Source organism: Zea mays, chromosome 2 (genome assembly GCF_902167145.1).
Source record: "Zea mays cultivar B73 chromosome 2, Zm-B73-REFERENCE-NAM-5.0, whole genome shotgun sequence".
In the NCBI taxonomy this organism is placed as follows: domain Eukaryota; kingdom Viridiplantae; phylum Streptophyta; class Magnoliopsida; order Poales; family Poaceae; genus Zea; species Zea mays.
Window position 1 is genome coordinate 229,607,245 of NC_050097.1, and position 8,092 is coordinate 229,615,336.

The 8,092-nt window shown below is 41.0% G+C and overlaps 1 long non-coding RNA gene across 1 annotated transcript; it reads left to right on the forward strand.

The window, feature by feature from the left end:
• Nucleotides 1-5,100: 5,100 nt before the first annotated feature.
• Nucleotides 5,101-7,780, forward strand: LOC103648022 (uncharacterized). The gene is made up of 4 exons (XR_002267431.1): nucleotides 5,101-5,397; nucleotides 5,485-5,580; nucleotides 5,679-5,762; nucleotides 7,064-7,780. It is a non-coding gene; the product is annotated as an uncharacterized lncRNA (long non-coding RNA).
• The last annotated feature ends 312 nt before the right edge of the window (nucleotides 7,781-8,092 follow it).

Consider the following 8,092-nt stretch of genomic DNA (forward strand, 5'->3'; position numbering starts at 1 on the left):
ATAAGTTTAATTTTGATGGGACCCAATAGGTCACCCTAGACTGGTTATCCATTTTACCTTGTTCACCCCTGAATCATTTGGGTAGTTTTGCTATTGCTCTATATGGTTTTGGGTTTAATATTACATTATGTCCATGTTCCAATTATTTTGTTATTTTATTTATGTTCATGTCAAGATCATTATTTTTAATTGGAGCATCGAACTTAACTTGAGAAACACGTGCCACCACAAGGGTGGAATGGGACGCCCTTGGCTGACTAATTAGGAAAGCTAGTGGAAGACTACCTTACCTGAAAGGGGCAAGGGTAGTAGGGGAGTAGGCGTGTAGGGAGGTTCTCCGGTTGATTTTGCTGCGATGGCGGTCAGACGAGGGATTCATGCATTGCTCTTCCTAGAACTGTAGTGGGTTTTCGGAAGCTAGTGGAACTTTGTAAAGGCCTTGTAGTGTTACCATGGCTCGCTTCCTTGGTAGAGGTGTATGAGGCCCGTACAACCCCGTGGCAAATGGGTAACATGACTTGTGGGTAAAGGGTACCACCTCTGCAGAGTGTAAAACTGGTATACTAGCCGAGCTCGTGGTCATGAGCAGCTCAGGACTCTCGCATGATTAAATTATAAAACTAAATTCAATTTGTCATTTGCATTGCATGGGATTTATTATTAATTTTGTTCAATTAATATTATGGTTTTGTATTTACTTACATCTAGTAATTGCTAATAAAATTTTGACCAACTTTAAAAGCAATACTTAGCTTTAACCATTCTCTTTGGTAAGCCTTACACTTCACATGAGCAATACTTAGCTTTAACCATTGTCTTCTTACGATGTATTTATTTATTTATTTTATACAAAAACTCCTATTATATAGTAAAGTTGTAACATTCGTTTCTGTACCATGATTCATCATATGTGTGAGACTTGGTCCCAGCACACCTGGTGATTATGTTCGCGTCCGGTTCCCTAAAACCCGGGTGTGACAGAACAGGTCCTTACGGATAGGTACTCAGGAAAATGTTCTAAGACCCCTAAAATATGACAAGATCATCATCGGGATAACATCATCGTATCATAAATGTTCTATCATGTTCGTTGATTAAAGTAGAGCAATAACATGAAGCTAACCATAATAACCCAAAAGGTAAACAAGGATAAGGTAAATACAGACTAGTCAACCCTTAGATTTCCATAAAGTAATGTGGGATAGTGAATTATAAAGTATGACATAATTGGTTAGAGGACACTTGCCTTCACCCAGTTGTTGCTCAGGAAGATCTTCGGCAGCACACTCAGGAACCACGGGCTGCTCGTCGTCTAAATAAAGCGATCATACATTCAATACATTTAGAAAATGACAAATGAACATCACACCAGTCATGTACAAACAAAAGAACACCTCTCAAAAGAAATAGTATAAACTTAAGAGGTAGTTTAGGTTATAGGGTGAACTAACACATTTAGTAGTTTGTTATTCCCTAAGTGTTGTCTATCTCCATGATTACATGATCTAATTCCACTTATTTTAATGAGACATAAAAGTTAAACCAGGGATAAATCCATACATTACATATTATTACATCCATTTACCACTAGGGTTTCCTTTTTATTTATCTTTTTAAACAAATAAATTATCACATAAACTAACCTATAGCCTAGGTATAAAATCAGAATGTACAGAGAGTAATTGATCCTAATTTATTTGAACAGAGAATAATTCTATGAACATTTTATAATTTGAATCACTCAATTTGGAGTTCACATGCAAAAGATATCTCTACTAATCCTTAAGACGGTAAGGAGGGCGTCCACACCCTCAGCACGACTCCGCCCTCCACCGCCGCGCTAATCTCGCTGCGCACGCCCCCGTCTTCGTCCCCCCTAATCTCACCGCCACATCCATGCCCCTGCCCCTGCCCCCGTACGAGCCACCCCCACAACGCTGACCCCACGATCGTCGAGCCCGCACTTCCGACTCCCACAAACCTAGCACACACCTCTACCATTCTCGCCGCTATCCTCGTGCCCCCATCCCTGTCTGCGACTCCTCCGCCATTGTCGCGCCTCCACCCTTGTACGAGACCCCCTCCCCCCGCGACCGTCGAGCCCATGTCTCCCGCCATTCTCATCGCCATCGTCTCGCCCGTGCCTTCAAAGTAAGCCCACAATCGCCTTCCATCGGGGACATCACCCACACCCTCGTCTGCCTCTTCTCTCGCAATGCCTACCAATGCCTTCACCGCGTGCACATGCCTCCTCCCCACGATGGCCGCCGAGGCAGCCCCCTGCCACATCCACGGCTTCCCCTACCCTCTCTGGATTTTCTCCGCTGCATTACTGATGGCTACAGCCAAGCCATGGCCGCATCGACATCGCTGTCTCCTCCACTCAGGGCACCACCGCCGTTCCTCCTCTCCACCGTCACCATCAGGAGGTGCCAGAGGGGACCTGCACTGCCGCGAGGCATGCATGGCAGTGACGACGACTAAACCATAGCGAGACAGCTCGGGGTGAGGCAGCACGTCGCGCCCGGCAGTGGCGGCATCGCTTTCTTCCTGTCCTCCCCCAAGCAGTTCACGGTACACCTCCTTCCTGCATTAAACACATGATTCTAGGCCTCCACCCTTGGATCTATGTTAATCTGGTATCTAGGTTTATTTTTTCACTCGTGGAGCTGTGCCAAATTGACTAACAAATTGACCTTAAGTGTTATGAGTTTACATCGTATACTCCATCATTTATAAAAGAAAACCCATTCATGAGATCACACAGATTCTGTCAGCATCCCAAAAAAATTTCACTGAACATTAGCATCTAACACATGACATTACTTTGTATGAGCTTCAAAATTTTTTTACTAACACAAAAGAGAAGGGACCACTACCTTGATCTATCGTGGTATCATAGTGGTATCTATAATAAAGTTATAGAGTATCGCCGCACAGTGAATGGGTACCATCAAAAGTCATGCACAAACTGAAATTGGAACAGTTCAAATAGGAGTTACCTGGATAAAAGTCGTGCACAAACTCGCACTGAGCAACCCGTCGTCGTGTCTCCCCGACATGGCACACCTCGTAGAGGTTAGTTTCTCCCACTCTAAAAATGTTTTGTGTTTGTAGGTCACGGTGTTGGAACCTGGCGTGCGCACGTGTCGCAGATGTGCATTGCAGATGTTCGTTCACCAGCGAACCTGCAGCTGCCGAATTTACAGAGACCAGATGTGAGCAACGACGTAGGGAAATAGGGCTGGTGGGGGCACGTGGGTAACTTGGTCCTGGAGCATTGGAGAAGGAGCATACCAAAAGGAAACCAACACTGTCAGTCAAAACCAAATCTAGATAATCATCATGCTACTTCTATGTTTTATGTCTGTTTTGTCTGCTATCAAGTGTTCATGCAAATGTTATCAAGTGTTCATCCATGCCAAGATGGTTACTAAGCGAACACACGTAGCATGCAGGGATCTACCTTATCTTAAGTGGTCTCCATCTGATTTTGCTTCAGTATCCTTTTAGCTTTCCTAATCAATAAACCATTTATAGCTATGGATGTTTTTTGATCAATTGTTATGTTTCATTCTCAGTCATTCTACTATATTCGAAAAGGCTTACTGTATTTGTTATGCGGTTGTCTATAAGGAGACTTGGAACTACTCCAGTTCTATTCTTCAGGCATTTTTAGTACTGATAGTTCCAAGTTTGGTTCGTGTGTGAGCTTTAAGGAGCGATGTAGAACATCACATATTCAACTTTCCTGAACACTAAGTTTTGATTTATTATCTCTGAGGAGTGTGTGAGCTTTAATGGCTTTGACGGAGAAGGCTGTTAATTGGCCTATTGTTCCGACAGGTTCACTAATTTTTTTATTTTTTAATTATTTTAAGAAAAGTATGTGTTCAATATCTCTTAATATAGGCAGAGATGGATTGGACTCACCCAAGCTTAGTCACTGGTGGATGCCTGATGCTAATTGTATCATGAGTATGTTGATGTTTAAAATAACTGAAATATCTTATGTAAGCCAGATGAAGTATACCTACAAAAATCTCACTGAATTTCTTTCTTTTTAAATTATTTTAAGAAAAGGAAGTATACATCTGAGTTTTCTATTATCCTGCTGGGTTGCCCCTTTTTTGGAGTGATTGTAGCAACCACTTCTAATTCATTTTCTACCACGACAACTGGCGCTGCAAGGTACTACTTCTCTCCCATTCTCACTATTATGGTATGATTAACGTAGTTAGATGCAGATAAGAAGGGCATACTTGTGATCTGGGCAAGGCATAAACCAAGGCGAGCCTTCCCACAAATATGGAGAGGCTGTTTTGAACTAGCAAATGTGGAGATTTAGTGAGAATGCTCTCACAATGTCTCACCACTGCATGGGACATGCCCTTCATCGCAGTTAGATGTAGATCTCGTGGTAAATTGTATTTTGTTAGGAATTGTGTTTTATTTTGCTGTTCGTACTCTTTTATGATCAAAGTAAGATATTTTCATTCTTTCTAGACTTCAAAAGTCAAAACATAATCCCAATTTTTGTTGTCTAAATCATGAGCATTTGTTCCTTCAGGAAATGTCTCTATTGTATTTGAGTTAAGATACTTAAGCAACAAATCCTGAAAGAATGACATCAATGTATAATCAGCAATGAAATTTGATAAAAGTTGACATAAAAAATTATGGTACTCTCTCTCTCCCTTGGGTTTAGGGTTGGGTTCGGCGGGAGGCCGGGAAACAAGTACTGTTCTACTCCTCCGTTTCCTCTTGTTTCTAAAAAAGATAGGCGTCAGTCGACTCAATCCAAATTTTCTTTTATTCTGCAATTCATCCCGAGTTCCCTTCTCGGTCCAGTTAGAGAACTGCACATTCAGTTTTAGCGACATTGTTTTCCCCCCTTTGTGGTGGCAAATATGGCACGAATCCTCCACTAGCTATTGGTTGGCTGACATGGGGTTCAACATTTGCATTTCATAGCATTTTAGGTTTAGGCCTACTGCTAATATTGCCAGCATTGCCTAAATTTAACTACAGGAAATGTTTTGTTCATTTAAATTAAATATACGATTAGAGGTAGTGGCCAGGCTTCTTCGGGGAATGTTGTTTAGGATTCTTGTTTCCGGAGGCATACTAAACTTTGTGACGCAAAATTTTACCTGATGCTGGGATGTGCAAGCAGGAATTTATTTCACCAGTATGCAACAGATGGCCATGCCATCGTTCGCCGTAACCTCACCTCCGTCGCATGGCACTACCTTATGGGCGCCTCATGCTCGTCGTCCTCAAAGACCGCACAAGAGACACGTGCGCAGCCAAGTCCGGGCAGTGGCACAAGCACAGCTGCAGTACCAGAAGCTGGGGGACTCAGACCTCCTCATTAGTGAGGTCACTCTTGGAACGGTGTGTATGATTCTGGAGCTTCAGAGTTCAAACCCTCTTGCTGCAAGTAATGTTTTTCCATCTCAAGGTGAATCCTTTTCTTTCTAGATGACTTTTGGCGAGCAAAACACGGAGAAGGAAGCACATGACATTATCGCTTATTCTTTCGATCAAGGTGTCAATATCCTAGACACAGCAGAAATTGTCAGTACATGATTCCTTCCTTACTTTTATTAACTATCCCTCTCTCTGTATTTTCAAGTGATCGGATATACTTCTCCATTTTCCCTTTTGGCTTTTAGTACCCAGTTCCAATGAATAAGGAAACTCAAGGGAGAACTGATCTTTATAATGGCAGGTGGATGCAATCAAAACCATGAGACAAGGTAACCTAAATGGATTGTTAAATTTTTATTTCTATACTAACAACGATTCTTACACAATACACTTGCTTTCGTCCTTCAAATTGGTGCTAGAGTTTAGAAGCATAACTTTTACTAATAAGTAATAACACCTTGCTACCTATCAGTTCTTTTAATGCACAATCCCCAAGTTTTACACTATGTGAAGTTATACATTCATCAATTTCCTTAAAAAACAATATTTAGGACTTTAGGTTCACTTTTCTATTGTCAGTCTTTTACCAACATACAGGGAAACATTCCATTAGACATCAGTTGGAAATTTTCCCCCTCGTACAGAATTATGCCAATTTTTTTTAAGGAAATTGATGAATGTATTGGTCGGGAAAGTCAATATGCATTGTATAATGTAAAATCAGGTCTGAGGACTCAGGTCTGGCGGCTGAAGGTGTCTTTTCTATTCTATGCTTCACATAAGGTTCAGCTTGTTCTCATATTGCTGAGTAATATAGAGAAAATACAAATGAATATATTAATTGAACTCTTCTTGGACTTCTGTTTGTGTTCCTTGTAAAATATAGGTTATAATATGTGAGATATCTAACCAAGTACATTTCACTATTTCAGTTTAGTTTATTTCTCCTGCTTGGTCAATTTGAAGTAGCCAGTTCTTTTTTTCTTTGCCTTTGACACCAGCTTTCTTTGAGTGCAGTTTTATGACTTTTATGAACTAATTTCCCCCTCAATTCTCTCTAATCCCCCCATGAGATTTTTTCCCCTGGTTGTGTCGCATGTGCTTGTTTTTTCCTGCTTTGCTTAGCATTCATAAGAAAATGTTGTCGTCCCTGTATTTGGATAGATAAATGGAACTAATTAAATATCACGTGCCTACCATAATGTTCACGTTGCTAGCAGATTTAAAAGGGGTAGTGGGGAAACACCATTTTCCATTGGTCAAGCAATTAACTCGCCTGAGTTAGTGTGAGCCATTGCTTGCTTTACTGCCACACAGGGGGTCTTGTTGCAGTTATGCAACCGTCTGATTTGTATGCCTTTTTTTTGTTAATTACTCCCTCTGTGCCAAACTATAACATGTTTTGGCATCTCCAGGTTCGTAAGTTTACCATATCTAGATGCGTAGCAAAAGTTATCAATCTAAAATAGCCTAAATATTGTATAATCTGGAAGAATTTTTTGGTGTATGCTTTTTTAGCATTAGACACGTAGTATGCTATGTTAGGCTTGTTTACTTTATTAAATTATTGCAGTTTGAGTACCAATGTCATGATTTTATTTGACGTTGTGTTATGGTAATTCATCTTTAGGGTTATGTTGTGTACCTTGTCCGTGTGAGGCGTGGTGGTAGGAAGAGGCCTTTGCCCAAGTGTATTATCTATGGCAAGCCCAAGCACCAGGGTATCACCCAACTAAAGTTCTAGAGGTACAAGAGGTCTGTCGCTAAGGAGAGAGCTAGACACAAGCTTGGTGGACTGAGGGTTCTTAACTCCTACTGGGTGAACGAGGTACATCGGATTGTAACATGAACATTCCTCTTTGAACATACTAGCTTGTTGATTTCTGTCAAATCTTTTTTGCTAATTGCTTGACATGCCGAGCCCATCTATACTAACATAGGATAGCACCTACAAGTACTTTGAGATCATCCTTGTGGACGTTGCCCACAAAGACATCAAAACAGACCCGATGATCAACTAGCTATGCAACCCTTTGCACAAGCATTGTGAGCTCCATGGCCTCACCTCAGCAAGCAAGAAGTTTAGTGGCCTGCACCGCAATGGCCACACTCACCACAAGAACAAGCCCTCGAGGAGAGCCGCCTGGAAACGCAACCAGACCCTCTCCCTCCACATGTACCGTTGAGCAGCTCGTTGGGTACTTGGATACTATCAATGTCCGACCAGTCCCAAGCAAGACAACAAGATTGGTTGTCTCTTGTTGCATTTTCAAAGTTTTGCTATTTGTGTTCTCGGCACTTAATGTTAGTTTAGAAGTCAATTATGGATCATATGTCATGAACTTTTTGCAATTTGACTGTATTATCAGACAACGAATGGTTACTGATAAAATGATGTCTGCTGTTGTGAACTACATGATTGGTTTTGTCACCATTTTCTGTGATATTCTTATATGAAAAATATCACACTTTCTAGGAAGACAGAGACACATTTTTTTCCAAGATAGGAGTTTCTCATGTTCATTTGGATAAAGAGAAAATTACTAGAGCTTCTCGGGTCCATTTTTTGCAAAGATAGGAATTTTTCATATCCATTTTCTGTGATATTCATTTTGTTATATAGAAAATAGTTTGCCACCATTTTTTGTGGTCACTTATG